The sequence below is a fragment of the Synchiropus splendidus genome, chromosome 6, assembly GCF_027744825.2.
Source record: "Synchiropus splendidus isolate RoL2022-P1 chromosome 6, RoL_Sspl_1.0, whole genome shotgun sequence".
NCBI lineage: Eukaryota > Metazoa > Chordata > Actinopteri > Syngnathiformes > Callionymidae > Synchiropus > Synchiropus splendidus.
The window spans coordinates 838,584-861,939 of record NC_071339.1 but is presented as its reverse complement, the minus strand read 5'-3'; positions in this window follow the sequence as shown (position 1 = coordinate 861,939).

Here is a 23,356-nt window from a genome sequence, read left to right as displayed (position 1 = left end):
ACGTCAGAGTGCGCGAGTGTGTTTGACTCATCCCCTTCTATGTTTGAGAGGCTTCACCTCCGCCTCAACTCTGGCTGAAAAAACATTCCACAGCAGCAGAAAGAAAGTTGTCGCTGACAACAAGCGACATCCCCAGCGACTGGCTCTTTACATGAAAACAACAATGGCGCCGCGGCACCGGCTCCAAGTTTCCTGCCTGGAAACGGCTTCAAACCAGAGTCAGTCACAGCACTGAAGATGGTGAAGATTAAGAGCACAACATGTTAATCCATTTTATTCAGACTATTTGGGACACACCTCACACACATCCAGCACCTGTTCAGACCTGGGTGGCATGAGGCTGTGGCATCAGACGGAGAGGGTGCAGAAGAAGGTGGAGCAGGACGGAAGGATCTTTTTTATCAATTCCTTTTGACTGTCTTAATTAAGATGAATCAATTACAAATTATTACGAGTAATTCATTACAACAATAATTTAATTTCATTTAATTTAATTTAATTTACAGTTCCTAATTACAAGATGTCAATAAAGACTTGACTTGACTTGTGATGACTAAAATACATTACACTCACTGTGCAATAAATCCACTCTTCTACAGTAGAAATACATGAAACATCCTCTTCCTCATCCCTGTGATGGACCTCTGACCTTCAGGGGGAGGGTGCAGCAGAGGCCCGGGGGCCATACGCGGCCCTTTGCTGGTCTTTTTGTGGCGCCCATGAGGTCAGACTAAAACTGAGTCTCTGTTTGTATTTGTTTTGCAGTTCAACTGTGAATATAAGACGAAAATATCTCTTTTTTGTCTTAAGTATTTTTCGTTCCTCAAAATACATTGAAAGAAATTGAAAATATATTTTCAAAATAAATAGCCTTTTTTAAATGTTCTGTGGCCCCAGAGCAGAGCCAGTTGCCCACCCCTGGCTTCAAGAGAAGAAATACAGAGTATGAGAAAATAGTTTTTAGTTTCTTCTATCAAGTGTGACGTAGTTGTGGACTGGTCCTTGTTCTCTTTAGAAAAAAGAACTGTGAAATGTTTGATTAAAAAAAAAAAAGAAATCAATACAAAGCAAGCAAATAAACAAAACTCCATCCATATAATCTTGGATCAAATTTGTTGTAAAGCGTCATCAATAACCCAAGGATTATTGTGACCGGAGTCGTATTTTTCAGAAGAGGAGAATTATTACAAATAAATACAACGGAGAATGATTAATATTGATAATATGGGATCACAAAGGAAAGAGACAAAATATGGTCAAACGTAGCAAACGTAAGCAAAAAAAAAACTGCCGGATAAAATAAATGAAACCTTGGACATAAATAATAATAAATACATATTTATATAATAAATAATAGAACTATGACCTTATTGATACACCATTTATGTGGCTGAAATATAATAAATAAATATAATATTCAGAGGTGATGGCCACTACGAGGCAGTTTAAACCACCTCATTAAAGTGCTGAATGCAGATTATAGAAAGTATTATTAATATTATTGTTGATGAAAATAACAACACATTTTATAATAATATTAATCATGATAACATCAAGCAAAGAGCCAGTGACGTTCACTACACGGACACATATGAACACATGAATGATGGAGCCGTTCTGCTGTAACTCTCCAAACTTTCCAAGTGGGTCAATTTCAAGTGACGATCAAAAGCGCTTCCGGCGGCCGCTGAACTGGGACTTGGACGAGGATTATACCGCACCACGCTGCCGCCGCTGCGCCTGGCCGCCTGAGGAGGGCGCTGTTCGCCCGTCTGCAGCCGGGCGCGCGAACTCAAGCAGCGTGCACCTTTCTTTCACGCACTGCATCCGTTTGTTTGGAGCGGAGCGGCTGCGGTTTTCCATTGACAACTCGTGTTTAGAGTCGATCTTCGCTTCACGCTCTGATTTGAAGGTAAAGTAGAAGAGGGCGGAATAAAACACATCATAAAACACTCGCAGAGTATTGTGTTGTCCACGTGGTTTGATAAGGAACCGTTAGTTTTAGGTCAATGTAAGATCGCAACCGAATTACAGGATGGACATAAACACAGTCTCTGTACAAAGCAACATGAACGAATTTCATTTCATTCACTTCTCATCAATTCATTTTCATTGCGTTTAATCCAGGCGACTTTGCTTTTTTAATAATGTTTTAAAAAATCCTTTATCAAAATGTATCTCACTATCAATAATGTGATTGGTTCAGACACTGTTCTATGGATGTGGATGAACAAAGTAATGTAATATCAGAAATGGTCCAAACCAAATTTAAAGTGTTAGTTTTTGAGACAGAAGACGCCACTGAAGTGCAAACATTGGTGAAAACAGACAAACAAACAAAAAACAGTTCAGTTTAATATTATATACGGTTTTTATATTATAGTTTCTATCATTTTCATTTTTTCATAACAACAAAAAAGACAAAAAAAATATTTTCACCTAGCAAATATGAACAAAAAAATAACAAAAGCTCTCCGATAAAAAAAAAAAATCAACACCATAGGTTTTGTTGTTTCACTGTATAAAGTACCAGCCGATGAAGGCATAAACAACAGGTCATACTGTGTGTGTGAGTGTGTGTGTGCGTGTGTGTGTGTGTGTGTGTGTGTGTGTGTGTGTGAGTGTGTGTGTGTGTGTGAGTGCGTGTGTGTGTGTGTGTGTGTGTGTGCGTGTGCGTGTGTGAGTGTGTGTGTGTGTGTGTGAGTGTGTGTGTGCGTGTGTGTGTGTGTGTGTGTGTGTGTGTGTGAGTGTGTGTGTGTGTGTGAGTGCGTGTGTGTGTGTGTGTGTGTGTGTGCGTGTGCGTGTGTGAGTGTGTGTGTGTGTGTGTGTGTGTGTGTGTGTGTGAGTGTGTGTGTGTGTGTGAGTGCGTGTGTGTGTGTGTGTGTGTGTGTGCGTGTGCGTGTGTGAGTGTGTGTGTGTGTGCGTGTGTATGTGTGTGTGTGTGTGTGTGTGTGTGTGTGTGTCTGTGCGTGTGCGTGTGCGCGCGTGCGTGTGGTCAGGCGCCCACCGCCTCCTCTCTCACCCCTGATCACCAGGGTCCTAAATGGAGCTCGGTGGTCAGTGTGAGCCGCAGCAGCTCAGCCACACTCTCATCCCCACAAGGTCACCGCCACGCCTCCTCTTTGATCCGGGAGTCAGTGTGACCAGCCCGACTCACAGCACTCCAGCACTCCTCCTGACGCGCTGACCTCAGCGACCTCACGCGCTCACCTCAGCCTCCCCATGAAATGGCTCACGTCGCTAGATACAGTTAGTGGAGCTGAAACACATTTAAATAATCGTACTCATAATATTACTACTAATATACGAGTATTATATATATTATATATATATTATATTATACTAGAGGTTCCATAAAACGCTTTTTGTTATTTTTTTCTTTTAATTTGTGACCAGCTTTGACATTTCTTTGGAATAAAAATGTTGACAGATGCCTGTTAACTTGCCCTAGTTTTCCAATGTTGTATTCCTATATATTATACTTCCCTTCTCATCTAGTCCTCTGCATTCCACCACTCAGACTACACACGAAAAGGCTCATGTTGCTATACTAATAAAAACAAAATAAAAATAAAATAATAATAAATACTAAAGCTTATATAAAATGGTTCATATAATTTTTTTCTTTTGATTTGTAACCAGTGTCAACATTTCTTTGGAATAAAAATGTTGACAGATCACTGTTAAGTTCCTCTATTTTATATATACCTCTGTTATATTCCAGTTTGTTATACTTGCCTTCTCATCTATTCCTCTGCATTACACCCAGTTTCATCACTCAGACTCCACATGAAAAGGCTCATCTCACAAGATGCATTTAGTGCTGCTGAAACATATTGAAACGCTCCCGATAATAATAATAATAATAAAAAATACTAGAGGTTCTCTAAAACTGTTGATATTTTTTTTCTTTTTAATTTGTAACCAGCTTTGACATTTCTTTGCAATAGAAAAGTTGTTGACAGATGACTGTGAAGTTGCTCTATTTTTCCAATGTGCTCTACAGATTAAAACCCTCTCCAGCCTCTTATTGTGATGCTGGGATTTCAACATGCTCAAACAGCGTTTCCCACTTCTTTTCACCGACACAGCACAAACACCAGAGGAGCGCTGCACAGGTTTGTGGAAAAACACCGTCGAGCCGACGAGTGTTTTCTTTAAGCAGCTTGTTGATGATTCCACCGTCGAGGCCGAGAGACTCAGAGATGGCTCAGTAATAAAGAACGAGAACTACTGAAGAATCATAATCATAATTTCACCAATATTGCCGTTGGTTCAATCTTAGTTTTAAGAATGTATTTATATAATATTTATATATTTCACCCTAGACAGAGCAAAACCAGAGCGGAGCCGGAGCTGCAGACTCTGAGCCGCCGCCGCCGCCGCCGAGTCAGGAGCAGCAGACGAGTCAGTCACCAGTGGAGAGTCACAGCGACGTCTGTGCAGAAGTGATTTGAATAATGACTGTTGGCTTCCATTCAGAGACGGCCTTGTCACCGAAGCCAATCGTTCTGTCGTCTGGAAAATAATGCTGCCTTAAAAATGACCATACATTCATGTCATATTCATCACATATTCGTGTAGCAAGTCCGGGCAGCAAGAACGATGGAGGAAACTCCCAACACTTTTTGCTTGTTTTGCCAGGGGCGCGTCGCCTTGGCTTCTCCTGTCGGAAACTCACCTCTGGCTCCATGCAGACGCCAACACTCACGCAGTGACGTTACCTTCAAATAAATCCCTCAGCTGTGCTCCCAACTCCAAACCGCTACCGCAGGATTGGATTAGATTAGATTAGATTAGCTGGCCTCCATTTGTCCCACAGTGGGGAAAATCTCATTTAAATGTTCAATATAATCTTAGCTCTACGCCCATTTTAAATCCATGCCTCTGTCAATAAAATAAAATAAAATAAAATAAAATAAAATAAAATAAAATAAAATAAAATAAAATAAAACCGCCTCACCTGAGGTCATGTGCGTAATCTCGGTGGCAGAACCTTCAGGACCGCACACATCGCCACATGAGGCTCCTCGGCCAGGGGCCTGTTCCCCTCTGGTCAGGTGGCCCAGTTCCAGTTCCACTTCCTTGTCAGGGCTACAATAGTGCTGCTCAGCCTCTCCCTGCCTCACATAAAAGCCTCGGCCCACAAAGAGCGGGCGGCCACAATCCTTCAGTGACACAACAGCGGCCACAATACATGACCTGCGTTTGCTCTCAGCGAGGCGGCGTGGGCGGCGCGTACTAAGGAACCGTTCCAGAGACGCGTGGAGGCCGTGGAAGGACTCGTGTCCACGAGGAGCGCTCTCTGTCAAGCCGTCCTGTTTTTGTGCTCAGTTTTGGGTCACTGGTTCAGAACTGTGAGAGATGTGTTGCTTCCAAAGGCCCATCGCAGGATGAGGTTGCTTCCATTTTCTTCTTTATCGCAGCCTCAAATATTTGTACTGCACATCAGACCAAAACATGAAAAATATTAGCACTACAATGCAGCTATAAAAAGATAAAATCAGTTAAATAATAAAACGCAAATGATCTAATAATAATAATAATGTTAATACTACTACTACTAATAATAATAATAACAACAACAACAACAACGATAATAATAATGATAACAACAACAACAACAACAACAATTATAGTAATAATGATAATAATAATAATAATAATCCTAACAAACCATTTTTATTTTGACCATGGCAATACATTTGATCGTGATCCTGATGATACTGCTCCAGTGCGGCTGCTCTGGCGTCTGCTAACTTTCCAGTGGTCCCACCAGCACTTGCTGCGGTGGGCGGGGAACACGCGTGGTCAGGTGACTGAAGTCCCGGAGCGTCTGGGGGAAGACAGCACGTTCCTGCATGTGATTGCCTCTGAATTCCTGCCAACTCACACTCCGTTATTAAATGATCACTTGCAGTTGCAATCATCAGACTTTGGCAGCAGACCACGCGCAGATGCTCACACTCTCACGGCCCCCAAAATAAAAAAAACAAAAATGAAAAATAAAATAAAGTCACTGGTCTAAGTTGAATTGAAATTCCGGTTGAAGCGAGAAGGACGTGATGGCGGAAGGATTTGGCTGTTGCTTGGGTGGCACCAGAGATGGTCAGTGATGAACTTCTTCTTCGTCTTTGTCTTCTTTTTCTTTTTCTTCTTCTTCTCCTTCTCCTTCTTCTTCTCTCTCTCCCGGCTTCTCCTATCAGAGTTGGCCACAGTGGATCATCCTCCTCCACCTCCCCCTGTCCTCTGCTTCCTCTTCTCTCAAACCTCATGTCCTCCTTCTCCACCTCCATCATGTGGCCTTCCTCTCCACCTTCTGCCATCATTTCCAGACTCCGCTTGCATTTGTTCTCCTGGCTCTGTGACGCTTTTTGTTGGACTTTATTCCGTTGTGGACTCATCCTGACACAGTGATGTTTTGGATTTGGACTTTGTTGATTTCTCTTTATTTTCTTGTGTCACGCTCCACTTTTATTTTGTCCCTTGATCCCTGTTGTGTCCCTCCCTCCTTCCTGCCTTCCTGTGTGTGTGGCACACGTCTGTAGCCAAGCATCTTCTCATCACCTGAGTGGAAGAACACCTGGACTCCAGGTGGTAATTTGCTTCGTTGGCTCGCTCTCTGTCCGTCGTGCTTGTATCCGTCCGTTGACTCAGCTTTTGTTCACCTGTTCTAGACCCTGGAGCTCTGGGTTTCGTCTCTCTGCTCGGCGTGGCTTCCTGGTTTCCTCCTTCTTATTGCTTCTCCTGACTCCTGCCTTCCTTTTAACCTCCACAGTTTATCTTGAGTTTTATTGTTCATTGTGTTTGTTCTCTCTCTTCACAGACTCTGCTCACATTCCTTTCTCCCGGTCCGGTGACTCCTTATGTTGTGTGTTTTGTATTATTGAATCACTGTATTTTGACCCGCTGTCTGACTCCTGCATTACTGCCCTTGGGTCCCGCTCCGCATCTCAAACACCACACATAACAGCTTGTCCACTCATTGTTTCTCCACTAGCCGTCAGATCTTCCTCTGGAGCTTCTTCCCAAGTCGGCTGCAGCACATGGTGGTGGCTCCGGCTCAGTGGGGGTCAGGTTCCTACGCTGCTTTCATGCAGACAGAGGGGCTTGGAGGTGATGGAGAACACTTGGACCATGGGAAGTAATTCAAGGGTGACGCAGCCCCCTCTTGGCCGGCCTGAAAATTGACTTTGATCCTGAAATGTTGTGTGTTTTTGCAGTTTTGGGGAACCGAACCTTGATTTCTAACCTCCTACACGCCGGTCTGGTATGACAGGAAGTGCACCAAATAAGTGGGGAAATGAATGTTCTAACACTTGTGTATTTCAGGCGCCTTTGCTTTGATCTCACTGAGTGTTGCTGGTTCCTCTGTAGATACGGAACTGGACGCTCCACTCTTCATCAGGACCTGAAGTGGCGCAGTTTTCAGTCTGGTCCTGGTCTGGTCAGCGACACTCCGTGGTCCAGCATGAAGCCATGAGTCCGCCACCAAAGGTCAGGGCCTCACGTGCAGCCAACGGCTCTGACTGACTCAGCTGGGCGCCGCACCTTCACAGTGTCTCGCGGCTGTTCAAGTTTCAGAACGACACTATGAATCCAAGGAATGTGTTTCATGACCAAAGTCACGCTCATATTGTGACCAGGTCTTTTCATTTCCACTACAAATATAAACATATTGACTTCACTGGTTGAGTTTTTAATAAAATAAATAATGAAATACAACATCTGAATGTAGCCTAAGGACCAGCAAGCCAGCAACTGTAGTTCAGCTGCAGTGGAGGCCTCCAATAACTCTGTTATGAAAGTATTCCTGCCTCGTTCGCGCAGCTCTGCTCGTGAACAGGTGTTTCCTGGACTCAAAGAAGAGTCTCAGACGACATCGTGCTCAAAGCAGAACAACAAAAGGTAACCAAACTTCAAAGTAAAAAGAAAAAAACAAAAAAACGACATCAGAACGATTTGCAATTGAAGTAAAAAAAAGCCAATTCACTGCTCTCCCTCCGGGGACTGTCACAGCCGCCTCCTTATCCTTTGGATTATCCTCAAAGCCCTGTTTACTCCAGTGTCACTGCCAGTCGCTCTAACAGCCGAAACGCGTGGCTGATCTTTGAAGTGTCACGTGGAGCCAGTTCAGTGGCGATGTGAGTCATGGTCCTCAGACTGGGAGCCTCATCAGACCCACCATCAACACCCCTGACATGACTCAGTTCCACGTCTGTCCTTCCCTCAACTGAAGGTGTGTCATGTGTTTCACCTGTGACTCACTGTTGATGGAGGTGAAGTCCGTGAAGAGGAGACGCTCCAGTCTGCAGCGTGGCTCACACACACACAGAGCGGGGCCACGTTATTGGTGGCAGGAGCCACGTCCAAACATAGAGGAGTCAAGTCAATGGCGCCCACATTTCTATCTACGCCACTTGATATTTCCAGGAGGATCAGGGTCAAATGGAGGGATGTGAAAAAGACATGCAGAAGAGACGTACGCCGCACGTGAACCAGCAACCTGGTGACACTCAGGGATGAGCTTTAACCACTATACTGAGTCAGGTGAGCAGCTGCTCAGGTGAAGCCTCACAGCCTGACGTGTTTGTAGCATGTGGCTCTGTTCAGCAGCACAGTAAAGGTTGATGGTCCTCATTGATCCTCGTCCTCCTGCTGCGTCTCCCAAACTCGCCTGTCCTTCTCGCCAACTTCCACTCCCTCCGTGCGGCGAGCTGCGTGTGCTCATCCTCTCCAGCTAATTTGAGTATGAAGAGAGTAATTATGATGGATGCAGGTGCTTTTTCCCATCAATGCGTTGCAGCAGATAACGGCGCCTCACACACACACACGCGCGCGCGCTGGTGCGCACGCCCCTAAAAAGCAGCTAATTAGTGCAGGCGGAGGCGAGCGGCCATATTGAGCTGTTATCAGCACAGCCTTCAACCTCATATTAGTGATATCTTCATTCTCGGAGAAGACAAACTTTTCCATCCAATTGACGTGCTCTACTTCCTCGCCAACTATTACAGCACTTTTCCCTCCTGAGTGAGACGCTTGGGTCTGAAGTTTCCCTCCTTCCCTCCTGGCACCAGGAGGAGCACTGCACTTAACAACGTGGACACAGTTACAGAACAAGCTTGGTGCACAAGACTCGTACAGGCCCGGGGCAGGCCACTGTGCCATCGTCTCTGTGCCGCCGTCTCTTTGCCATTGTCTCTGTGCCGGTGTCTCTGTGCCATCGTCTCTGTGCCATTGTCTCTGTGCCGGTGTCTCTGTGCCGGTGTCTCTGTGCCGCCGTCTCTGTGCCATTGTCTCTGTGCCGCCGTCTCTGTGCCATTGTCTCTGTGCCATTGTCTCTGTGCCGGTGTCTCTGTGCCGGTGTCTCTGTGCCATCGTCTCTGTGCCGGTGTCTCTGTGCCGGTGTCTCTGTGCTGGTGTCTCTGTGCCGGTGTCTCTGTGCCGCCGTCTCTGTGCCATTGTCTCTGTGCCATCGTCTCTGTGCTGCCGTCTCTGTGCCATTGTCTCTGTGCCGGTGTCTCTGTGCCATCGTCTCTGTGCCGGTGTCTCTGTGCCATCGTCTCTGTGCCGGTGTCTCTGTGCCGGTGTCTCTGTGCCATTGTCTCTGTGCCATCGTCTCTGTGCCGGTGTCTCTGTGCCATCGTCTCTGTGCCGGTGTCTCTGTGCCATCGTCTCTGTGCCGGTGTCTCTGTGCCGCCGTCTCTGTGCCGCCGTCTCTGTGCCGCCGTCTCTGTGCCGCCGTCTCTGTGCCGCCGTCTCTGTGCCACCAGAGCCCCTACAACAAAACTCTGGAGCTGGTCCTGCGACAGGCGACGCAGCAGAATAGGAATCAATAGAGGGAATCTTTAGAACGACCGTAAATTCCAATGAAGGATTGGAGCGCTTCCAAACTCAATGCACATTTATAACCAACACTTTTATTGAATAATGCGTTCCAGTTATTTGAAAAAAAAATCCTTTTACGAAACCTCCAGTCTGTGACTGGTGCAGGTGATGCTTCAACACGACTCTGTGTTGTGACTCCTCAGCATTCCTCAACATAAGGCTGAGAAATGCTCTTCCAACACTCTCAAACATCTCGTCCAGGCAGCTGCAGGTGTTTGTCAGGCCACACGTTGGACTCTATTTAGATCCCAACCTTTCTGATTCACTTAAGGAAAAATGCTTCCTTCCATCTGGACAAGAAAACAACAGCACTTTCTGAGTTCCTCTGACTTGGAGGAGCCGGACCTGACCACCTGCCCTGCGTGTCTCCCACCTGTCAGAGGACTGCTCTCTGGTTTGCATCACAAACAGCTTCAGAGCTGCACGTGTGGACGTCAGGGTTTGGACTCTGTCTCTGCACAACGGATCTTATGAATGAATGAATGCAAACGTGAGCTGGGTTCAGACCGTGGTGAGACAGGCCAGTTTCACACTGCGGAGGAGGTGCTGTTGCCGTGGTAACCCCATGGAAAGGAGCTTCAACGCTCATCCCAACATCTCAACCATAGATGTGTTCACAGCTCCACCTTCGCTGTCCAGAGCGGCCATCCATGTGTTCACCTGGCCTCATACGAAGCTCTCTGAGGTCCTGAGCGAGGCCATGTGTCCATCTGACTGCTCAAGGACATGAAGACCAGCCCGTCATCTCAGCCACTTCCATCAAGCTCCAGGGGTGAAGAGGCTCCATCCATCCATCTGTCCATCTCCTGCTCCAAACCTGGAGGCATTTTTGTGGGACTTTATTGTTGCTGAAGCCAACTGATTCCACACTTGACTCTTTGGTCAGCGATGTCCTCCCCTGACGGTTCACCTGCCCTCAGCTGTGGGTCCCAGGCCAGATGCTGCAGGCCAGTCTTCTGAGCAGGAGAGGTCCACACGGTCTCCCCTCACGTCTTCACGCCTCACCATGACCAGCGACGCCGTAACACCTAACAATGTTGATATTTCCAACTCAGACGACAGTGACTCATCTGAGCCGCAGTGTGTCATTTTCTGGAAGCGAAATATTTATGTTTGTGTTCGACTGCTGCGTCTTCAGAAGGACTTTGTGAGCGGGACACCTTGAACGGGTGTCTGCTCCAGATCCAGGTTATCATCCGTATCCATTGTGAACTGAACCAGTCTGTTGGAAGGTTCCCCTGGTGGGCGCTGCAGTTCCTCCTGTGCTTGGTCAACAGTGGCCCTGGAATGGACCCATATTGGCCTTCAACAGAACTGAGAGAGGGCAGGAAGATTTCTCGACCTCCCACAGGCCTTTGACACAGTGGAGCACGTGTGGTATTTCTGTCCCCTCGGGCAGCGGGGAGGCCACAGACTTGGTTAAACAGGGGCGCCGGAGATGAATCTGCAGGTCGGACCTTCTCCCTCACTCGTGCTGCTCCATCCCTGAGTCCGGTGAGGAGGGTGAGTCGGCATGAGCCTCTGACCGCCTGGTGACCCCGAGTCAAGACAGACAGATTCAGGTTCTGATGGCAGCAGCGCCCCCCCAGACCTCCTCATCCTCCTCTGATCTGTGGGTCTGTTTGTGTACCTGCAGACTGACAGACTCTGCTTTGATCAGGCTGGAGCCCTGGGGGCGACACACTGCTGGCCCTCCTCTCTCTCACACACACACACACTCGGGCGCTGTATTCAGACAGACAGCCAGGGATCGAAAGAGGACGTGAGGAAGATGAGGAGAGGAAAGAAGACTCTTTGATCTTTCCCTTTTTTTCCATGCCAGTTTAAAAAGACACAGACTGCAGGAGAGGAGCGGGTCGGAGGAGCCCGGCCATGACTGAGCTTCCTGCTCCGTCAGGTGGAGAATATCAGGATGGAGAGGGAGGTGAAAGTGAGGTCCCAGGACTCCACCTGCCACCTGCCTGCAGAGATGTGAGGCCAGATCACCGCTTGTCTTGATACTTCCAGCAGGTCCAGAGAAGCATCTCACCACGAGCAACTCGCAAACTTGACTGTTGTCTAACAAACATGAATATTTTCCGTGTATTCCACCAGTCCAGACTGCTCTCTCTCGCTCAACTGCATGATTGACTGTTTTCCATGGCCTTATTGAAGATGTCACTCAGACTTTGAGGCTTTAGAATTTGTTGATGGTCCCTAACTGATGGCGGCTCCTAGCATTAGCGCTGCCTGTGAGAGTGTGTCCTCCATCAGTGAAGCCTCATGGGGACGCGGAAGAGGCCGCCACCGCCGCCAATATCCAAGTGTTGTCACCTTGGCAGCAGGAGAGCTGCATGTGTTGATGTGAACCAAGGCAGAGGAGCGCCTCAGAGACCCTGTGAGGACCACTCCATCTCATCAAAGAAACAGGGATCCAGAGACTCAGAGTCCACCAGTGTCATGATCAAAGGTTCCCTGGATTCAACATCACTTTCAAACGACCATGGTGAAGCACAGTCCACCACACTCTCCACAACTGTCACACACGTCACCGTCTCCTCATGTTCACGTGTGCAGGTCTGATGCAGCCAGTGAGCCGCGTGTTTATCCACTTGATCCTGAGATGCAGAGGTGTCACCATGGAGACGGTGTTTAGCAGTGTATCGTCTACGATAAGTTATCGCCCGTCCTTACCCTGCGGCTGGGTGGGGAGAAGCCGAGGTGGGCGGGGCTCTGGGGTTGGGTGGAGTCCAGGGAGCATGGACCTGCAGTGCTGAGCAGCAGACAGCAAACAAAAGTGGCGCTGGTCCTTCTTTTGAAAGGGTGGTTGTTGGGAGGGAAGCGCTGCCTCCCGTCCTCAGTGCAGCCGCAGCTGAGCTCACCTCTCCTTTCCAATCCTTCCGGGACATTAGCTGATTGTTACCTGCCCATTGAATCTGTCTCCCCCTGCTGTGTTGGAGATGTGATTACAGAGGTGATGGATGTCACTTCTCTCTCCGCGGATCATGGTCCTGAGTATCCACTCAGTGTCAGTCAGCCTTCATCATGCTCCGTGGGCCGCAGCATTTATCCCCCTTTCTCAGCGCACTGATGTGGAAATTGCATCACATGAACTGCTAATGTTGAGAGAGGGAGTTTGTCTGCCAGAAAAAACAGGCATTATCTGACGCAAACCCTGAAGATCCTCCATTAGGACCCAGCTCTACAGCCGGCATATTAAACGGCTGCATCCTGCGCAGTGGTGGCGTCGTGAAGACAAGCAACTGGAAACAGACTGAACTGCACCAGCAGGGCAACTCTGCTTCCATTCCATGGTCCGTTCATTCATTCATTCATTTGTTGGATGATAGTGGGGGATGGGGTTTGGGATTAAGGCCCATTTCAAACCCTCAGCACGAGTGAGAAGTCGGTGCTTCATGACGTCACGCTTCACTCAGGTCACGTGTCATTGGCTGCCATGGTGTGTTTTGTTTCCTGTGTCTCCAGTGTTGGCGGCGTGTGGAAGTGGCAGCTCCAGCGTCTCTGCAGCCTCTTGCTGATCGCCTGACTTGGTTTGGTGAACCAACAGAGGAGAAGTGGGCGGAGCCGAAGATCCATCTGCTAGAGGTGTGTCCACGCTAACGTTAGCCTGGATGCTAGCAGTTTGCTAAGAAGAAACAACAACAACACACTCACTAGTGTTGTGTTGCTCGTGTTGCGGGACACGGTCGAACCTTCAGGTCACTGACCTGTGACACCAGGAGAAGAAGTCGTCGGAAGAGTCGGAAGAGTGGTCCCTGTTGTTTACAAGTCGTGTTCTTCACTTCACACGTCGGCGTCCTGGGAATCCGTCCGCACTTCAGCTTCCCACTTGGGTTCAAGTCGGCTCCGGAGCCTCGGTTTGAAGGGACAGTTTCAAGTGAACGGCGAGTGCCCTCGGTCTCAGGAGTGTTGGGACCCACTGCCCTCACACGTGACGCCCAGAGCCAGTGTCAGGGTGAGACCTGGGACGTCTATGTTGCAATTCCAGACATGAATACCTTTCATGCTGATTTGTAATGTCGAGTCAGAGCCGCCACTTTTTCCTGCCACTTGCTGGCACCAAACAGCCACTGGAGTATATAAACCAACTCATCAGCCCACACCTACTCTGCCGAGTCGAGGTGTGAAGGAACACCTAGAAAGTTAGCTGCTGGTCACGAGCCAGAACTGGTCTGCTCATCTGGATCATCTCCAAAGCCTGTAGACACTGACTCCTGATGAGGAGGAGCAGAGAAGAAGAGGGAGCTTCTGCCGACCGTACGCTCGGACCACACTCAGACACCACAATAGTGGGTGTGGAGGAGCGGAACTCGCTGACAAAGGGAGTGAAAACCCTCAGCAAACAAGAGGGTTTTCCAGAATCAGACTCAGAAAGTGACTTCCGGGATTAAACCTGAGAGATCAGAAGGAAGCGAGTGGCAGGAACACACAACCCAACATGAAGGGACGCGTGAAGCCGAGTGTGTTCAGTAGAGTGGAAGCCATCGCCTCATATTGTGGCGATCAGTCAGCCAGAAACTTCGTCGTCCAGCTTGGGTTTAAAGCGTAATCCTATAAAAACCAAGCTTGGATTTAGGATCCAATATTTGGGGACGGAGCGAGCCTATTCTCCAGAGACGCTGGCGTCTACAGTAGCGACAGCTTTCTCCGGGGGCCGGACAAAAGCGCTTGGTTCGGCCGCACTGCTTTGTCTGCTAACAGCCAGAAACGACCTGAGCTGGGCTCCATTGTATCAGGCCAGATCCTCCTGATGTGCCACCATGACATCGCCCGGCCCGACCTTCCGGACACCGGTCAGACGGCCATTGTTCTCTTCGGCAGCAGTTCAAAGCAGCTCGGCGACGCTTCAATTCTCCCCGTACTGTAGGCAAATCCAGCATGTTGACAATACTGCGCCGCAGAGGAGCCTGCTTAACGCCCTGTTCCTGGGGTGGTTGCCCACCCGGACCGGTCACAACCTTTTCAGTCCACACACAATGGCGTCTGTGGTGGACGTGCAAGAGCCGTGAAATGGCTGTGTCATCAGATGAGAATCCAACTGAGTGACCAGAGAAGTGCCGACATGAGCCGCCCGCCCGACTCTTTGGCAACACAATACTTTGGAATAGGCATAAACAGGCGTAGTTCCACACAACACAGGGCGGCGTGACTTGTGTGTATTTCAACAACAGTGGGATCAGAAGTGCTAACCATCAATCGGGTCCAGTCCTGGCTTGTTACCCCCTGCTGCTTTATCAGGATGGTTCAGTGTGTCCAGCGTCTTCCCCTCGGTTATTGTGCTGCTGAAGTCGAACCAGCCTCACCTTTATTTAATCCTTGTATTGCTTGGATTCATGCTGTGTTTCTGACCGTTTCAGTTGCTGCTTTTCTCCAGAGTCACTGCAATGACCGATCCTCTACTTCTTCTTCTTCTTCTCCTTTGTCGTTGTTGTGTCGTTCTCTTCTTTTTCTTCTTCATCGTCTCCTTCTTTCTCTGTGGGCTTCTCCCTTCAGTGGTGACCACAGTGGATCCTCCTCCCCCATCTCCCCCTGTCCTCTGCTTCCTCTTCTCTCAACCCTACAGACCTCATGTCCTCCTTCACCACCTCCATCAATCTCCTCTGTGGCCTTCCTCTCCACCTTCTGCCTGGCAGTTCCAACATCTCAGCATCTTCATCTACCAATGTACTGGCTCTCTCTCTCTCTCTCCTCTGTCCATGTCCAAACCATCTCCATCCAGCCTCTCTGTCTCCTAAACACATGAGCACATGTGCTGTCCCTCTGATCCTATCATCATCATCCTGCTCTCACTCCCAGAGAGAAGCTCAGCATCTTCATCTCTGCTACCTCCAGCTCTGCCTCCTGTCTTCTCCTCAGTGACACTGTTTCCAGACCATACAACATTATTTTGTTTTAAATGACATGTAACTTCATCACATTCTCACTCATATTCATGAATTATTAGACACGAATAGCTCGTGATGAGTCTCTGAGTTTGTTTACCTCCACTGTGCAGCAGAAGCTGGCGCTACTTGGCGACATGCTAGCTTCGTCCAGCTCTAGTCCCAGCTCCGTTTAGCCTCAGTACCTGACAAAGACACAAGTGTGAGAGCAGAGCTGGGAACGCTCTCCTCTGTACACCTGGCTGCAAGGAACCGGCAGAGGAACGTCACGTCTCCTCCTCTGGGTCGAGGGTCAAGTTATTGAAGTGGAAATCAATAGCGAAATCCCCACGTGGCGCTGAAGGGACTAGAAAGCACCGGAACATTTTCAAACAAACAAATAAGAGTGTTTTCAAGGTGCCCTTGCAACTTCACAGCTGTGGATTGATCTCCCTGGTTTGACCCAGAGGAGAAGGCAGGGACTCTGGGACGTGAGGAGACACTGTGCTCGCTGCCTTTTCACCTTGAAGCTGAGGCGGCGCTGCGTGGGCTGCAGGTCAGGCCTGCTGCTGGTCCAGATAACTGATGCCTCGCACTCACACTCCACACTCAAACGCTGAGATTGATGCCGTTCCTGGTCTCCTGGAAACATCATTGTGGGTCACACGGCCTCCTGAGCTTTGACACATGCAGGGGGCTCTTTTCCATTCCAGTCTGGAGCAGCAGCCTGTGAGCTGCGGCTGAGATGACAGCACAGATCCCTTCAGTTCCAGAGCAGCGGCGCCTTTCTCGTGGCTGACCGTGAGGTGATCCACGTCCTCGCCTGCAGGGCGTCGGAGCGCAGGGGTGGGCTTCTCTGAAAGGCTTCTGAGGGGACAGAACTTCAGGTTGTAATGCTGAAGATGTCCAATATACCGAGCAAAAAGTAGCATGGATTCACCGCCAGCACATGAGGTCACCTGGGATGGGATCACAGTCCACCAAGTTCCCTCTGCTTGTCTGTCACAGGGTCGCGGGGGCAGCAGCTTCAAAAGGCCACACCAAAAGTCCTTTCCTGGGCAACATCCAGCAGCTCCGACTGGAGGATCCTGAGAGGTCTCATCCCTCCACCTGGTCCTGGCTCCACCCCTGGGTCTCCTCTCGCCTCCAGGGGGCGTCCTCATGAGATGCCACCTCAACCCACTCTTCTCAGCGTGGAGAAGCAGCGGCTCGACTCCGAGTCTCTCCTGAGTGACAGAGCTCCTCAGCCTCTCTCTAAGGGAGACGCTGCCACCTGTTGGAGGAAACACAAGCCGCTTGGGTCTGAGATCTCCTTCTTTCCTCATGACATGATCGGTACTGTAAATGGAGAGCTTTGTCTTTTGTCCCAGCACCTGAGAGCAGGTTTGGTATCTCCACCAGACCCGGGTCCTTCAGGCAGGGGCAGAGCTACCTTACTCACCCCATTTAACCCCTCTGTCTATTTAATCTCTCCTTCCCTGGTCCCTCACCTGGGACCTGGCTCCAGGGACCTGGGACCTGGCTCCAGGGACCTGGGACCTGGGGGCACGCTCAGTGACTATTCACCAACTGTGTCTCCTGCAATTGAGCCCTGACAGCTCCTCTGAAGTGTTTGCTTTTCCGACTCTCTGATAGATGGGAAGGTAAGTGGCTACAATGATGGAAAGACAAATATCCATTCCAAAGTTTGGTATCATCCAGGTCACACACAGCAAAATAGACATTTCTCACAATGCTGAGCTCCGTGATGCGGTTCAGAGTCATAGTCTGGACACGGCTTCTGACTCAGTGTTTTCTCTTGATCGTTCTGCTTTCTACAGTGTGGATACAGACTGAGCAACTACATCAGACCTGGGCAAAGTGCGGCCTGGGGGCCATATGCGGCCCTTTGCCTGTGTTTTTGTGGCCCTTCTGAGGTCAGACATTTTTCTGTCATTTTCTTTTTACCCTGTTTCCATTTTAGCCAGTGCTGGTTCAATAGTAAAAACAACACATTCATGACTAAATGTTTGTTTCTTCTTTTCATTTATCAGTTACTATTTTCTTCAAAATCTGTTGATAGAAAATTCCAATATATATTTTGAAATAAACTGCCTATTTAATTTTAGATGTTTGGTTCATGTTTTATGAAGATTTATATTCAAATCAGATGCATGTAAAACATTTGTGTATGAGGTTCATGCCATATTTCCACTTCTTAATATCCTCGTTTCCATTGAATATTTTATGGTTCATTTCGTTACTTGAGAGTTTTTTCCGTCACATTTCGTCGTCATCGCTGCCTTTCTTTTGTCATGATGGCGCCTCACAACAGTCAGAGCTGATGATGTGGCCCTTCAGGAAACTGAACCGACACAACAGTTGAATCACTCTGAAGATGCTTGATATTTTTTTGTATCCACCGTCTGCTGTGATGCCAGGCAGCAGAAGCCCGGCTTCATGATGGAGTCAGCTGGTCACGTGACCACATCACGGAGCTCATGGCCAGAAGAGCAGCCATCAGAGCAGAGGCTGGCTGAGTCTAAAATGTCAAACGTGTCTTCACGTTTGACATTTTAGACTGTACGCAAACAGTGGTAAAATTAGTGGTGGCACTTTAAAGATTTAATTATTTACAATTAATTAATCAATTACAACAAAAAATCTGGTTAAAATGTTACATTTGATTTAACGGAACAGTGTGCTCCCCAGACAACAGGGAGCCTTTGTCAGTGCAGGAGCTCCTGCTCCACTGATGCAGCTAGGATGAGAACAACAACAACAAACATGGAGGAATCCTCCCTGAACCAAAGCAAACTAAAGCATCTGTTGGCTTTGGTTCAGGGAGGTTTTTCACTCCACAATGTCCAGGGTTTCCACCACTCTGGATGGACTTGAGATTCTGATACAAATATTCTCCAGACACTAAAAGAGCTTCAGTTGAACTCAGGTGATATAAAGACTTGAATAGAGCCACCATGGTGATTTATTGTGCTGTTGTCAGACTGATGCAGAATCAACAATATTCTGCTGTTTAAATGTCTGTGTGGCTCCATCATTGGATTCAGTCATACACCACATTCATTCACACTGAAAAATGTGGCTTCTTCTGGCAAATATTCTTACGTCATTAAACTGTGATTATTAACTGCGATGAATTCATCACAAATTCTCTAATTAACTAGATTATTTTTTAATCAAATCCCTCCCCTAATTTAAACATTATTATATGTAATAATAATCATAATAGCTGTCGTTGTTGTTATGATTCTGTTTCTGTTGATGATTGCATGTTACTCCACAGCACTTTCCTGCACTGACCGTGGCAGTAGAGCTGATTCTGATTCTGACTGTGTGTGAAATCTCCACCAACAAGAGCCTGACGATGCGTTGTCCTTATGGACACGGCGATGAATAAATCCACTTATAGATGACTCTGCTCGAGTCTTTGATGGAGGAGAAGTGACGTCCACAATAAGCCACCAAACCCCAGTTGGACTCGACAATAGAACAGCAGACTTCTGGCCCTCAAACGTCACTTCTGGCAGAAGCGAAACTTGAAATTCTCTACGAAAATAGCAGCAGTGTGTGAAGTGGTCATGCTGAGACGCGGCGCTCCTCCCTCCCAGCCGCGGCGGCTGATGGTGGAGAGGCGAGGTGCGGAGCTGCCGCTGCTGCCGCTGCTGTGAGGATGGCAGGTGGCAGGATGAACTCCCAGTCAACTCTTTATCTGCCGCTCCTTCCTCGCCTGCTCGCTCTGGTTTCCTCGCCACCTTGCTGCGGCGCCCCCACCCTCAGCCCTTGCTCGGAGGAGACTCTGAATTAGGCTCATTATCATTGCCTCTGTGACAGAAACACGAGCAGTGAGGTGTTTTTCCCCAGGAGGTCTCAGCCCCTCCGTGCTGCGTGTGTGTGTGTGAGAGAGAGAGAGAGAGAGAGATAATGCGAGCGGCGGTGTATATTTCATGAATTGCCACATCTGTGTTAGACAGCTGCTCCAGGGCCTCATCTTCTCTTCCCACACAAACAGTGAAGGCTGCGGACGCCTGGGCCTGCGCTTCATTATCAGCCTTTGAGAAGAGATGCCAGAGATGAGGGGAGACCTGAGAGGAGCTTCATCAGGGATCCCTCCGTCCGTCTGCCGTCTGTCACCCCTCCATGATCCGCTGCCACACTAAACACTCGGTGAAACTACGTCTCTTTCATGCAAGTGTTCCTGCTGACTCAGCAGTTAGCTACTTTTCTGGAGATCTGCACTCACCAGCCACTTCACTCTGCTCCCCCTGGGGAGTGAATATATATATATATACACCGTCATTTACAGACGAGAGAGCGCCACTGACTGTAAGAAGGAAGCCAGATCTTGTTCCTCCATGAGCCTCAGGTGCAGTGGTGCTGTCTGAACTGTGGACAGCTCAGTGGTGCAGCGGCTTAAAAACACTTCTCTAAAGTCTAGTTTGGGACTCAGCTCTCCAGCCGGGACCAAGTTCCCATGTGGAGAGCTGAGTCCCACATCTTTGAATCACATTAAAGCCCTCAGAATGCGCTGTTTTCACCCACGTGCCCAAAGTCCAGACACCACTGCTGGTCTCAGCGGCTGCTTCTGGATTCCAGACCTCCAGGAGATCCACTCTGTTGACGGAGCTGTGGACACGCGGGTGAAAACAGCACATTTTGAGGGCTTTAAGGGTCAATAAGAAGCCTCTGATTTCAGCCCGTAAAGATCCATATATCAGCCGCGCTGCCGTATCAGCTGCAGGGCTCAGACCGCCGTAAGAAAAGAGTAGAGGCTTATAGCGTTTTTCAATCATATATAAATATATATACGATAGAATTTTATAGTTTACATGGAAAATTAAACTAAGAACGTGAAAAAAAAATCGTCCTGTTAGAGACATTTAGAACAGATTAAAACAAAAGTGTTTAATCAGCTGGTGATTAACTGCAGGTGAACCTGAAAAAAAAAAAAAAAACATAAGTAAAGATGTTAATAAACTAAAATAAAACTAATAAATAAATCAGGTTTCACATGACCTGTGCAGGAATTTGACAATGATGATGTCGTGATGATGGAAAATATTATTGCTTTTTCAGGAGTGAATGCACATGTTTGTCATGTGACTGTAGGGAAAATATAATAAAAATATTATTAAACCATGTCTAAATGTCGTACAATGAAAACAATATATTTGATCTAAACTCCAAAGAAGATGAGTGAAGTGTAAATAAAAGTCTCACCGTTTCAAACCTGCTCCAACAGGTGAACAGTGTTTCCTGTAGGGGGCGCCATCACTTCCTTCATCACTGTTTCTTTCCAAGAACTTCTCCATAGTTGGTGACTGTCACAGATGAGCAGCTGTCAAGTCAGTTCACAGACTCACTACTGCCACCACACGTGGCTCATGGGTTCGAACTGAGCCTCTCAGGGCCCAGAGGTGGGAAGCAGAGAAACTCCTAGGGGGCGCTCACAGCCCAACCATGTTGCTGTGGTAAAGAAGCAAAAAAGGATGTCAAAAACCAGTGCAAACAATCTCAACAAATGATTATTATATTATTGTGTGTTACTGTTTACAAGAGACAGTAAGAAAACTGGATCCTTCATGGTTTCAGTGTGTCACTTCTCGACAAGCTCAGGACCAAAGATACAACAGATGATGTGCTGAAAAGTGAAAATTCCTGCCACTGGATCAGCAGCAGTGTCGTGCAGGCGAGCGTCACCCCGTCGTCCCTGGTGGCAGAGGAGCTCCCTGATGTCAATGGGCCACACACACACACACTCCGCCAGTCTCCTTTGTTCCTGCAGCTCAGCGGCTCCTCCACTGTGCTGGGATCTTTGCTGATTTTCTGCTTTGTTGCGTCCAGAGCACCACTTGTCCTTGGTGAGGAGTAATTGGACCAATGTGAGGGGAGGCTGGCAGAATCATTTCACACGTCTGCGTGAAGCGCTGTGTCCTCTACACAAGACTCAGGCAACTCTCAAGCTGGCGCTGCCAGTGACTCACCCCCTCAGTCGCTCAGGCCTTTCAGCAGGGCCGCACCACCTTCCGCAGAGGAGATGAGTGAGCCACACCATTTTAGCTTCATTTCATGATTTCAAATCAAATCAAATGAAAGCAGTAATTATGTTTAAATTGTGTTCAGCCTTGTTTTTACAAGAACAACAGCTGTGAATCACCTAAAAGCCAAGCAATAAACGTTCACACAAACACCTGGAGACTTGGAAGACAAGAGCAATAACATGGAGAATTAGTCATGTACAAGCCATTTAAGGTAACGTAAGCAAGAGCTTTACTGGGAAACAGTTACTTATATGTTAATTAAACATTGTTTTTATGAAGATTCTCTGGGCTCTAACTGAGTTGGTAAAAGTCGCCCACCTTTGTTGGATGTGATTTCTCATTTAAGGCCGGTTGTCTACAGGCAGCAGCTCCTCCACTCTCCATTTGTGATTCTAAAAAAAGAAATACATTTTTAAAATAAACGAACATATATTCATTATTATTATTTAATTACTATATTTTTCCATTTAATATTATAACTAAATTGTAATAATAATAATATTAATACTACATGTTGACATGAAAATATTCACAAACATTCATGGTGCGTGTGTTATGTGTGTGTTTGCTGTTTGTGTGGGAAGTTTGTGTTCCATCAGCCTGCTGCTGCTGAGCGGGGGGGCGGAGCCAGAGTCAGCCAGACAGCAGGTGAGATCTCAGGTCCCCGCTGGCCTTCACTCTGTCTATTGTTTGAGTGGCAATGGACTCAATTTGGTCCACTTTACTTGTGTTTCACACAGACGTCACTCCCGCCCACTGCAGCACATACAGATGAGCCCGAGTCTCTTTCCCTGCCAGTTCTCAAAGCCCTTGCTGCCGCTTGTTTACCCTTCACTTTGACAGCTCTCTGCCTCTGTGTGTGTGTGTGTGTGTGTGTGAGGGAGGGAGGAGACATTGCGTGTCAAGTGCTCTCCTGGGCTAAACTATCATTTCTGAGTGTTATCACAGCGCCCTGCTTCCCGGGGGCGACCTGTCTTTCTCTCCATTTCTGCCTCTTCCTCGCAGACACAGGCCGTGTCAGGCCGCTGGTGCGTGCAGAGCTCAGAGGCTGCAGCAACTGGACCAGCTAGTGAGCGGAAACACTCGCCCCAGCCTCACACCGGAAAGTCAGCCGGTCAGGCAGGCGTCCCGCCCAGACACGCAGACCCCCGACCCACCTCCGACCCGCCGCTGTCATGTTAAGGTTTCATGTCATGTTGAACGTTTCAATTCAGCTGAATCAGAATCAGAACCAACTTTATTGCCATGGTCAGTGGGGAGCCCCCAACCAGGAAAGTGCTTTGGAATAAAATAAAAAAAAATAAAATAAAATGGGAAGAAGCTGTTCCTGTGACGGGGGGTTCTGGTCTGGATGGACCGCAGCCTCCTGCCAGAGGGTCTTAGTCTGAGTCACATTCAGTCATTTTTGAGTCGACTACACAACAGTTTAGTCTCAAAAATAAAATGTGTATATTTTTTTTATACATGCCAGTTGACTGATGTTCCAGGGCTAAAATATGGACAACAAGCCTGGAATAATGAGCAACTTGTACAAAGAGAATGAATGAATGAATCCTCAGCTGTTTGTGT